The 13,506-nt window shown below is 41.5% G+C and overlaps 1 protein-coding gene across 1 annotated transcript in view; it reads right to left on the bottom strand.

Annotated features, from left to right (window-relative positions):
* NPHS2 (NPHS2 stomatin family member, podocin) overlaps positions 1-13,506 on the bottom strand; it is a 32,116-nt gene that overhangs the window by 17,659 nt on the left and 951 nt on the right. The gene's annotated exons all lie outside the window — the stretch shown is intronic.

The raw sequence follows: 13,506 nt of genomic DNA, 5'->3' as shown, positions 1-13,506 counted from the left end.
TATCAGAATTATATCACGAGATTATATAATTTAGTTCTGATAGGTAAAAAGTTTTAAAATTAAGAAGAATGTTTAAGATGCATCGGGGATGATATGTAAAATACATGTAAATTGAAAAAGTTGCTTTCTATTTTTTACACAATACCAGTATTACTTTTAACAAAGCTTTAAAAAACTGTAAGGTATGTGTCTCATGGCCTGTAAAATGTAGGGAACCTCTGGCCTGCGTTGAACTGGAAGAATAGACATGTTTGCTGCCACTTCAGTAGAAAGAGAAAGGCCTGCAGTTCTCCAGCTTCATAAATGTGTCAAAGGACAGGAGTGTTCTATATGTGAGATACACAGCACTTCCATATAGCTCATCTTAAATCTATACGATTTATAAAGATTGATGATTTTATGAGGACGTCTAATGGAATTTAGCTCTACTTGAATCTACCTTGTTTTCTCAATGGATTTCTAGCTGTATTATTGGAAAATTAGTATTGGCTCCCCATTTGTGTATTTATATTGGTTCTATGGGTTACCATTGGTGTTTATGATATATTGATTACTATATTAGCACCTGTTGGTTATGTCACTTTGTGCGATCATTGAGTTTTCAAATATATGCTATTTGTTATATATATAACGGTGGTAGCTAGTTCCACGGTACTGACTACCCCGACAGATGACAGCACGACACGAGGAGTCCGACTGAAGAGTAGGCCGACCTGCAAAAAAGAAGTACTTACCGGAATGCAGATGTCTTCAGATAACGACTCATCCTCAAAGGCGACTTGGCTTTGAGGCAGTGATGGTCGGAGCCGCCTGTCATTGATGACATGTAAGTACTATTATTTGTGTGTGTGTATATATATATATATATATATATATATATATATATATATATATTATATTACTTATGTATTTTCAATTTTCAGTGCTCATCTTTTTCTGTGCCTGATTATTTTATTTCTTTTTCATTATTAGCTTCTGTGTCAAAACAACTCTACTGCATCTCTCTTCATTCATTTGTGCTGTATATAAAGCTGTTTGAGCACGGTCACACCTTGCTGAACACATGCACAGCGCTCTGAGAATAGAACAATATCAGGATCATTGACCCTGACATTATAGTACGGAGCGCTTACATATCAATGTAATCTCTGCTGCGTGTCAGTGCAGTCCCAACACGGTCATTCTATGTGCACATACACACAGTGATTCAGTGCTGGTCTAAACCAGAACATTAGTATAATGCTTTAAAAACGGAGGGAGCTTCGCATTTAAATGTCAATGATGCTACCAAGTGCCAAAACATCACCAGATATATGAATCCCTACGCTAAGCCACAGGACTGAACTAAGTACAAATACTGAAATCAAAACATAGTCAAATTCTTATTAATGTTATTTAAAAGTTGTTGCATGCATCTTAATAAGCTACTTTCACAAATACACTTATGCATCACCCTTGCATTTCTTGTAAAATAACCAATCAGACACTAAGGAGCCAATTCAATTCGGCCGTGTCATTCTAGGAATAACGTGGCCTGCACACTATTACCTTTAGTACGGTAAAAGTGTGCACTATTACCTTTAGTACGGTAAAAGTGTGCACTATTACCTTTAGTACGGTAAAAGTGTGCAGTATTACCATTAGTATGGTAATTTTAAAGATGATTTTTGGTCGCACCTCTCGGGGCCGCGAGTAAAAATCCGGATTAAAATTACCGTATTAAAGGTAATAGTACTAACGTCACGTTAATCCTAGACTAATGTGGCCCTAAGAAGCACTATTTACATGTCAGTGATTTAGATAAAGAGACATATGTAGCTAGGAATAATCATTCTTCTCTAACAGCAACGGTGTTCAATTAAATTACGAATAGTCTGGCAGACCTGAGGTGATTGTAGAGTCATCACTATTGTATGATGCTGACCTTGCACTGTTGTTTCCAGTACTTATTAGCACTAGTAGTGGAAATGTTTTTCTATGTGGGAAGAACATGCTGGAGGAGTGCTTGGTAAGAAATTCCATTGAAATTGAACATATGCCACCCCCTTCTTTGTCAGGAGAGTTTTTAAACATTTCATTTTCTAGTCTCTCAAATGTACCAATTTGGAACCTAAAGTTGTTCCAGGATTTTAAATATCAAAGCAAGTGTGCCGACACTTTATAAAAGACCCAATAATTAAGCCCAACGATCATAATTGCCAAAGTGATGATTAAAAAAAACAAAACAGATGCAATAATTAAAAACATGTTCTTTTTATTTCCAGAATGACTCACAAAGAGAAGAAAGAGGGAAAAAAGAAAATAGATTATAAAAAATAGATTATGAAGGGGGAATCCAATTCCCCCCGAATTTCCGCGGCGTTAAAACTATTATGCTGGCTTCTTTGAAATTACGGTAGTTTTAACCCAGCTTTCTGCTCGCAGCTCCGGCGTTGAAACTACCGTAATAACGGTACTAAAGTGCATTATTACCGTAATAACAGTAATAAAGCGCATTATTACCGTAATAACGGTAATAAAGCGCATTATTACCGTAATAACGGTAATAATGCACAGGCCGCGTTACTTTCACCCGTAACGCGGCCAATTGAATTCCCCCCTAAGTATCGGCCCTATAACACAGACAAAAGCAAAAATATTAAAGTAACAAAATATATCTAAAGTCCACACCAAAAATAAGAAAAAAACACCCCCTATTCGCCATATAGCAAGACAGTCACACAATTAATAATCCTGTGATCAAATTACAACATGCTTTGTGGTATCAATGAAACAGATTTTAAAGAAACCAGACACAATCAATTGTGTATCACGTACTTGTATTGATAATAAATGTACAAATATCATGTTAAATCCTACACAATGAAACAGCATAGATTATACCACTCTTAAAGGTTCAAATCTGCACTAAAGCTATGCCAGCCAAAAATCATTTGCTCTCATAGTCTAAGTTTCTTTTTTTAAATATATTGGGAAAAATCTGTTTTATAATCACAGTCAGCGACTGGAAGAGGTCAGCAATTAAAACTTTTGATTTGGTGGGCAACAGGCAGCCCCCAAGTCAACTGCTCCCGATGTCATTCACTGCTTAATAAGTGGAGAATGAGGCAGAGTGGAGGCAGCCATCTTTCGCGTCACGTGACCTCACATCAACATTATTTATAATGTTTCTGACACTTTTGGCAAACTATTTATTTCAAAGCATAATTCTGCAGGTTAGAATCTGTTGGCTTGTGGAGAATTGCAGCCTTCACTCAATCATGAAATGAAACATTATCCTACATCTACTTTTCAAGAGGACAGTGAATGATTGTTTGGTCGGATATTTGTGTCTCGTTTACATCATAGTACAATTGTTATAAAATATAGAATGCTGGATGCCAGGCAACATAATGGTTACCAGACAGCTACAACAGTACCCTGCGACTTGGTGGGCCGGCAGTACGCTGTGTATAGTACATACTAGACTTCTAGGGCTACAATTACAGTAGTACCCTGTGACCTGGTGGGCCTGCAGAATGCTGTTTATGGTATATACCCAGTGGCGCACGCAGGGGGGGTTTCTAAGTCTCCAGAACCCCCCCCTGCGCTAACTAAGTGGCCGCCATAGCGGCACTATCCTATACAGCGCCGCGGCTGCTGTATAGGACAGCGCTGCCGATACGGAGCTGCTGCGCATGCGCGGGTGCATGCGCAGCAGCTCTCTCGTGTGTTTTTTTTTTTTTGGTTCGGGGGGGAGGGGGGGGAGAACCTGACAATCCTGCGTGCGCCCCTGATACCACACAGCTAGATATATAATTACAATAGTACCATGTGACCTTGTGGGCCTGCAGTATACGGTGTATGGTATATAGCACACAGCTAGGTATATAATTACAATAGTACCATGTGACCTTGTGGGCCTGCAGTATACTGTGTATCGTATGTAACACCCCCCTAGTGGTGTTTTAGTTAAACCTTTACCTCAGTGAATAGAGGAGGGGTCACCTAGAGGGTAAGATAGAAGTTTCTGAAAAGTTACATAAACTGGTTACCATGGTGATAACCCAGCCCAGCCTGTGAGACTAAGTGAGAGGAAGGAGGGGCTGTCATTGAGGGGGGATAGGAACTGAGAAGGGAGACACAAGAGGAGAGTTGTAGCTGGGGACCTGGGGTGGAAGCTCCCAGGCTCCCCCAGCATTGCCTGGAAGTCTGAGCATGGTGACTGAGCCAGGGCAAGGAATGTGTGCCCTGGATGAGGGGGAGAACTCCATGCCACTATAGAGAACCCAAGAGAGAGGGGGACACTTTGCATGGAAGAGGCCCTGGAGTGAGGGCTGCTACAAGAGGCCTGGTAGCTGTAGTGTCAGATCCTGAGGCTGAGAGTACACAGAGTGACGTGTCAGAGCACAGGAGACATCATCCCCGCAGAGGAGGGGTGAGCTGCAGTTGAGAGGTACACAGAGTGTGTCAGAGCTGCATGGAGGAGAGGCTGCCTGCCTATTAGCATCCATGCATGTGCCCCTGCAGAAAGGGTATCTGCAGTGAGTATGGAGTGTAAGAGAGACCAATGATTTATGTTACATAACATCTGGATAACATTAAGAACTGTGCAGGAGGAGTAATGAGATATATTTGCAACCATATTCGTATTTCTCATTAAGAACTGTGCTGGAGAGAGTAAGGAGCTGTACATATATTTCTTTATTGCTGCAACCATTATGATTATCGTGCTGGAGGAAGAGTGTAAATAAAGAGTTGAGTTTGTTATAGAGATGGTCTGGCGCCCAAATTATTGTGACTTCTATTACACTGCACCAAAGTGACATTACCTGTGTCCCACTAACTACAAAGAAACACCTGCATGTGCAGGGACCCCCTGATCATTTACACCCATGCCCATCAGCTAGCCAGGGCTTGAGAAGGAGGTGCACTGTGTACCCTTTGCACCCCACACTACACACAGTGACAGGGGGTTACATAATGGCGCCCAACGTGGGGCTCAAGCACAACAGATGGAGAAAGTGCTTGCAGGACACAGGAACTGAGAGCAGTGTGCCCAGCCGGAGAAACACCCTTGGGACACCATGTCTGACCGTCTCTAGGTGCCCAACAGAGACCAAGGGTAATGAGGAGGTAAAGCAAGTTGTTTGCTGAGTAGTTCTGTCCAGGACAGTATATGGAGCAGCAGTGTGCTTGTTGCTGAGACTTGTAGTGCCACTTATCCCAGCTGAGTGGGAAGCAAAAGAAGAAAAGGTTCAACATGTGAGGTGCAATTACAATGCAGTCTGTATATTGCCTTTCCTGAGGATTTGGGGAAGCAAAGAGAGGCAGGCTGTGCAAGTGACGTCTGTATATTGCCCTTCCGGAGGATTAGGGGAAGCAAAGAAAGGCAGATCGTCCACGTTGGAGAGAAAGGGGGGGAAGACAACCCCGCTGGTCAAATGCCACCCCTGCATATATTGCTGAGATGTATTTGTTGGGAGGGGCCCACGAGAACCACCTGTCTCTTTTTGACCCAGGAGGGGGGAGACATGGGCAGGCATGGGCAGGTGCTACATTGCTTTGGCATAAAGCCATATTTAAATGTACATTGAAAGAAAACAGGACACCTGTGACTCACATGTTTACATCCATTGGGGGTGTTGTGGGGTATGCAATGTGAAATGTGTTTTATATTGATACTGCCATTGTATTGCTATGTATGTATTCACTTTACACTGTGATTTTTCATGCAATAGTGATGTAGAAAAGTTTACATGTGTGTGGTCATATGTGAGTTAGGTGTGAGTGAGATTAGCTAGGCAGCCCCATTAGGTGTAGTTTAGGGTGCCCAGCTAATCGGGGGAGAATGTAACACCCCCCTAGTGGTGTTTTAGTTAAACCTTTACCTCAGTGAATAGAGGAGGGGTCACCTAGAGGGTAAGATAGAAGTTTCTGAAAAGTTACATAAACTGGTTACCATGGTGATAACCCAGCCCAGCCTGTGAGACTAAGTGAGAGGAAGGAGGGGCTGTCATTGAGGGGGATAGGAACTGAGAAGGGAGACACAAGAGGAGAGTTGTAGCTGGGGACCTGGGGTGGAAGCTCCCAGGCTCCCCCAGCATTGCCTGGAAGTCTGAGCATGGTGACTGAGCCAGGGCAAGGAATGTGTGCCCTGGATGAGGGGGAGAACTCCATGCCACTATAGAGAACCCAAGAGAGAGGGGGACACTTTGCATGGAAGAGGCCCTGGAGTGAGGGCTGCTACAAGAGGCCTGGTAGCTGTAGTGTCAGATCCTGAGGCTGAGAGTACACAGAGTGACGTGTCAGAGCACAGGAGACATCATCCCCGCAGAGGAGGTGTGAGCTGCAGTTGAGAGGTACACAGAGTGTGTCAGAGCTGCATGGAGGAGAGGCTGCCTGCCTATTAGCATCCATGCATGTGCCCCTGCAGAAAGGGTATCTGCAGTGAGTATGGAGTGTAAGAGAGACCAATGATTTATGTTACATAACATCTGGATAACATTAAGAACTGTGCAGGAGGAGTAATGAGATATATTTGCAACCATATTCGTATTGCTCATTAAGAACTGTGCTGGAGAGAGTAAGGAGCTGTACATATATTTCTTTATTGCTGCAACCATTATGATTATCGTGCTGGAGGAAGAGTGTAAATAAAGAGTTGAGTTTGTTATAGAGATGGTCTGGCGCCCAAATTATTGTGACTTCTATTACACTGCACCAAAGTGACATTACCTGTGTCCCACTAACTACAAAGAAACACCTGCATGTGCAGGGACCCCCTGATCATTTACACCCATGCCCATCAGCTAGCCAGGGCTTGAGAAGGGGGTGCACTGTGTACCCTTTGCACCCCACACTACACACAGTGACAGGGGGTTACACGTAGAATACATCATAACACCATAATGTAGAAAGTAATGTGTACTATTAGAAATGTGTATAATTTAGAAGACGCACACACTTTTCCCCCCACTTTTTTGGGGGGAAAAAGTGCGTCTTATGGAGCGAAAAATACGGTAATTGCTGATAATGGCCTTCCTCATGGAGTTTGTAGTTCATTTTATGGCAGAGCTGTCACGATTTTTGGGCAATTCTTTTACAGCAGAGCAAATGTCAAAATATTGTGCTGACTCATCTGCATCTCCACTGGGTGTCTTAGGAAAGCTAAGTTTTTTCCGAGAAGCAGTTGCCAGAGAAACTGAAGGAGGAGCCGTCATTACAAGATGTTGATAGCTCTTGGATCCTGGCAAAGCGAAATAAGTCCTGGATCTACAATTACAATATAGTTAGCAGATTTGCTTAGTTTTGTTTCATCCTTCAATTTCTCTAGCTGCTTCTCAAAAAGTATAATTAAGGAAATCACTTGACTCAAGGTAACCACGTCTGCACTCTCTTCACAGGTGACAACTTCGCTGGACTAAAGTACATTCCCCTCAAATGCTAGTCTTCTTGCAGCTGCTGCATTCTCCTACATGCTGTTGCAGAATCCCGAAAATGACCCTAAATTTTTCGGGACACAAACAACATCACCTGCATGTCATTGTCATTTTTTAAAAGTTCTGTAACACCAAGATGATTGTGTGAGCAAATCAAGAAATGTGATGGGTGCCTGTATGCCTCTTAGTGAAGCCGGTGACACACAGAGTAGCCTACCTCTGAAAAATGTGACATACTTTGGTACATGCTGCTATTGCTGTTCCAGCTGGTGAAGGCGAATCACCAAACCAGTGGCTGTCACAGTCATATAATCTTTAGTTTGCCCAGTTCCGCTTGTCCACATATCTGTGGTTAATTGTACAGTGGGTAGAATGCCATTTTGTAGCCCAATAATTACATTTTTACAAACTTTCTGGTAGAGGTGAGGAATAGCTTTTCTAGTAAAATGGTGTTGTGATGGAATTTGGTAATAGCGACAGAAGACCTCAAGTAACTGTCTAAAACCAGCTGCATTAATAGTGAACATTGGACGCAGATTTAATGCCAGCATAGTCCCCATTGCGCTTGTGATCCGCTTTGCGACTGGGTGACAGCTTTCTTACTATCTTCCTCTAGCAAAGGATTGTTTAACAGTCGATTGTTGTAAACTACTAGTAGTATTCTTCTGGGTTGAAGATCCACCCCCAGCAGCAGCAGAGGGACTAACGCTCAATAATTCTTCAGAGGAATTATGGTTAGTGGAGTAGTCATCTAGCCTTAGCAACTTGGATGCAGGACTAACTCCCATCACTTGTGAGGAGATTGATGATGAAGTTGCTGGAGGTGTAGATTACAGGTGCTAGGATCTAGATGAGAGAAGGGAGGTAGATGATCCTGGACTGCTTGTTGTTATTTTTTTAACATAAGTTTCTGATTTTCCCAACAGCTTTCCATGAACTCACTTCAAATGCTGTAACATGGTTGAGGATCCTAGATGGTTAAGGTCCCTACCTCTACTGAGTGTGGCTTTAAAAACGCTACAATTGGCTAGACAACTGTTGTCAGGATTTGTGTAAAAATAATTCCACACATAAGACGTGGATTTTTGGTCTTATGCCCAGGCATGACAATGGTCTTTTTCTTATCACTGGCAAGAACTGCTGCAATCTTTGTTTGAAAGTGTATGAAAATAATATTGTGACCTGCGAGGTGGTCAAAATTGACTACAAATGACTTGAAATTAGTGTTAGTGAGGTTAATAATAATGTAGGATCAAAAAAAGAGCAAAATTATGTGATTTTAGCATATTTTAGCAATTTTTCTAAAAAAATACAGATCCAAAACACGCAAGGGCGGTTTTGGCAAAACTAAAACCCGAAGGTAATCCAGATTCAAAACCAAAACAGAAACAAGGGGGTCAATGAGCAGTGAGTATCTCTAATAAATAGTCAAATCAACATTACAAACACAGTTATATATATATATATATATATATATATATATATATATATATATATATATATATATATTACATTATTATCGATGATACTTGTCAAATCCTTGTATCCTGGATCCAATTCTTTATCTGCAATGTAGGGAACATTCCTGTAGTATAGAATCCTTTTCTGTAGCGTAGTGTAGGTTTTCTGTAGTATAGTGTATTCCTATCCTTTGCTGTCGTGTAGTATAATATATATTTTCTGTACTGTAGTGTAATATATATTTTCTGTAGTGTAGTGTGTCCCTAGTAACCCTTTTCTGTAGTGTAGTGCTCGTTGCCCAGGGGCAGGCAGGCAGAGAGCGAGGGGAAGTCCCGGGTCTTGCTTTTATAGTTCAGACACGGAAACTCCCAGCCTCCTCAGTGACGTGTGTGGTGATTCACCACACACACGTGGACGTTGTGTGTGGGCCAGGTGTGATGATGTCATCAACCCTGGCGTCTTCCCCACTGTGTGCGTGCCAACTTGAGTCGGTACACACAGTTGGGTTTCTTGGTGTTACTGCACAGGGGCATCCATGCTCGAGCCAAGATCGTCACGCGCACGCACACCACTGCCCCGTCTTTAAAAGATTTTATTTTAAATATTTTTTTCCCTGACTTAAAACCACTATGCACTTGAACATAGGATTTAGCAGATTACGTAGAGGGATTGGTATCATTATGACAGGTGCCAGCATCTGCTTGGTGCTCCTGGTCTTCTGTGGACTGATGTGAATCCATATCGATGGCAGAGAGCAATGTGACTGGAGAGTGACAAGAAAACCCCTTCTGTGTCTGTGAAATGGCGGCGGATCTCCGTGGAGGGCAGTACTTATAGAGTCCAAAACTCGCAAGATCTGACTATGCAACAATGACATTTTGCTTCATTTTCAGCTCCGAGTGCGTGCAAAAGTACCGAGCCTGGCTCAGCTCAGAACTGCTAAGTTCCGGTGGGCTCGGTTTTTAGAAAGCTCTGCCCAGATGATGGAGGTCAAGGCAGGCAAGTGTGACTTGATAGAAAAAATGCAATTAAAATATTTTTGCCCATTGAACCCCTCTAAACCTAGAGGTCCAGCCAGGGCCAGATTGTGACCATATGGGACCTTTGTCAAGAAACTGGATTGGGCCCCATTCTTCCCCCCCCCCTGCCTTTGTCAAAAATAAAAAATAAAATAAAGTGTTAGGGTAATCTGACCATTGCATCCTAGATGGGAGACTAGTTTCGCTAGTGATTGCCTGGCCGACAATGTAGCTCTGCAGGTGTAATGAAACTACAAGTCCCAGCATGCTTTGCCAGTGCATAGCCGATAGTTGGCAGGGAATGCTGAGACTTGTAGTTCCACCACAACTGGAGAGCCATTGGTTGGCCAGGCCTGCACTAGTGGATGAACAGGCTCTAATAATACCATAATACCCTTGTCCTTTTCCATGGACTGTTTCTCTGATGCTGAAACTAACTTGTCTGGAGACAGGTTAAGAAAGAATTCTAAAGGCTTATTTCAGCGGCTGAAATTAAAAGTGGTTTCTGATTGGATGACTGTGACTGCTGTCCAATCAGATGCAGCTTCTCATTTCAATAGGAAAACTCTCCTGAAACGCTCCCAATATGAGAAGACCTGCATCGAAGTGGAAATACCCTTACGGATACCTTTGTTCAGGCAACTGTAAATTCCCTCCAAAGGTGGAAATTCCCTCAACTTGACAATTTTATGTCAGTTTACAGGCAGAAATACTGAAAAAATTGGTCATGAAATACTTAGCACAATACAAATGACATGTCACATCTGATAGTTTTCTCAATTGAATAATAATTTTCCCTTTAATATTTTTTTCCTCCATCACTCGGAATGGAATTCTTAATCTCCACATTGCATATGGCAATGATCCTCATGGAATTCATCCACCTGTGTTTAGTTTACAGGGAAAAATAGATTCTGCCCCTTTTAATGTTGTTTATAACAGTTGAGTGCCGATTGTCAGATGAAGGTTAACAGCACTCTAGTTTAAAGCAGTTTTGTGCCCAGACGGGTTATTAGAGCTGACGACTGGTTACAAGATTAATCTAATTTCCAACAAGACTTCCTTTTCCCTCAACTGATTCTACTCCGCCATTTAACCTGTCATCTGCCTTTGGGAGCAGGCTGGATTACCAGAGGCTTATTAAAACCTTTTGCTCTGTGAAACAATAAAGAGAGCATATCGTATCACAAAGGAACATCTTTAAATTCAAATCAATTTCGGTTCCATTTAATAGGTTGAGATTTATAAACAACTGAAATGATCATGTGGTTTTAATGAGACCTCACCATTAACAAACACAAGCTTTCAATGGGGTTCCTAATGCAGATGTTTTACTGAGTTTTGTTTTGTGCCGTTACTAGTTAACTGAAGCCCACACAATAACTACGGAGTGCGAAAAAGGGTTGTTCAGGCCACAATAAAGGGGGGTTTGTCAAGAATCTATTAGTATAATAAAAAATCTCAAATGATCAACAGTATAGTTATCACAATACAGAATGGACCCTGTAACCACATTATATTGCGACTCATGAGTCCCCTCTGTAGATGAGGCCTAAGAATACTGCCTAGTCACCCTCCACCCTTAGAAAGGACCAGATTAGTATGCAGATACTTTAACATTGCATAGTACTGTATTATTAAACCATCCACCAGTCACCAGTGGTTTACCAAACTGATCGACCATCAAAACACAATTGTAATCAGGTCTGATGTGTATATAGACGTGCCAATAGCTTGTTCATTTTGGTAAATTTGTTCTATAATGCTTATTGATTATCTACTCACTTGAAGTCAATGGGTGTTTTTGCATTTAAGGTTCAGACCTAGCATTACACATTGCTGGAGTAAAGGTTTTCTATGTAAGCTTTTTGGACGCGTTTAATCTGCTATTGTCAGGTTTTATGTTTATGCGTTTGTCTACTGGTTTGGAATGTTCTTTTCCTCTGTGATTGACTCCTGGAATACTTCCATTATTTTGGATTCAGATTCTGTAGCTTCTTCTGCCTGTCTGACTTACCTGGCTGCCATTCTGAGTCCCAGTGGTTTGAGGTCTGTGGTTGTACGGATCCTATGAGTGTAGTGAGTTAATTAAGGTGGAAAGTTTCACTGCATACCTGTAACAATTCCCAACATTGGAAAAATCATAAAAATCATAGGAAATACATTAGTCCCAATCGTGGTATGCAAGGTAACAAGGAGAGGAACGCCATGCACACAGACAATAAGCTCTTCCTACACTCACTAAGAGGAGTAATGGTAAACAATTTAAAGTGTTACACTACCTTTAGTTGGTCCAAGATTTTATACCATTTGTTGAGTGACTGGCATTACTGGCAGAAGAGGATGGCATGTAATTGGATGCGAGTGTCACATCATACGATCAGCTGGGTGTAGTGCAAGCCTTTTCTAGAACAGGGTAATGTCAGAGGAAATGCGGGAAAGACACATGTCAATTTTAAATATAATTTAGAATGTTTTAGGCATGTGCTCCATACAGAAAACCTGAACCCTAGGAATTCCGGATAATAGATCCCACATCTTTATTTATACACTACAGTAAACATGGAAGTAAAAAATATTCTTGTGTTTGAGAGGCTAGCAATATTGAGTTGTTTATTTATTTATTGTCTGTTAGGTAGAGTATTTTTATATAAAGCCTACAAGGTTCTAAAATTTTATGTAGCACAGTTTCTCTGCACAATTAAGCAAGCAATTTAGTTTTTGGTGAATACGACGAAGAGTGACTTGTCCACCGATCATACCATTCAGTATACATCACTTGTGTGACCTGGCGATAAGCTGATGTTCTCATTGTCTGTTTTTGTCCTACTCTTCTACACTTACAGGACTACTAGTTGTGAATATAATTAAGATACTTATGTTCTGGTTTTGCTGGATTCCTGAAGAATGGCATTCTGTAGCTCCAGGTGTGTAGACGCTCCTGCAGCTGGTTCTCCGTGCAGCCACAGTCCCTCTCCTTCCAATATAGTCTTGCACTTGATGCACTCCACAACACCTGTTTTTTGCTCTGGTACACCTGGAAGCCCAGTGATTTGCTTAGGGTTAGGGACAGCATAATCCAGCCCCAAGTCAAACCTTAATAAAACCTTCTTCCCAAGCAAAGTTCTCAATGTCAGCAAAACAGTGAAACCCTAACCCCTGCTCTACAAACTTAATTTTAAACATATATTAATTTTTTATAAAATGTCAGGCGGTTACAGGGTAAGGAAATGGTTTTGGGTGATCATAGAACATAATAATGAGTATGAACAGAATACAAAATAGTGTCAGGCACTCTTGTATTAATATAAGCTGCACCTCATCAAAAATATATACCTTCCAATAAAATGAGTATGGATGTAGAGATTTTATGAGCTTGGCTTATAAATGAATGAATATTCATTTATAAGCCAAGCTGATTCTTCATATGAAGAATCAGCTAAATCAGTTTCAATCCCTGAAAAAAGTCCTGTCTTAACCTTGCAAATATTGTTAGTGACATAGTAATTAAGTAAGTAAGTATGGCCTAATGAAGGCTAGGGTCATGGTCTGTACCAGGCCTGGCCAACTCGTGGCTCTCCAGATGTTGTGAAACTACAAGCCCA

Source organism: Mixophyes fleayi, chromosome 8 (genome assembly GCF_038048845.1).
Source record: "Mixophyes fleayi isolate aMixFle1 chromosome 8, aMixFle1.hap1, whole genome shotgun sequence".
NCBI lineage: Eukaryota > Metazoa > Chordata > Amphibia > Anura > Limnodynastidae > Mixophyes > Mixophyes fleayi.
The sequence above is the reverse complement of the archived record's forward strand: the minus strand, read 5'-3'. Positions and strand labels throughout refer to the sequence as shown.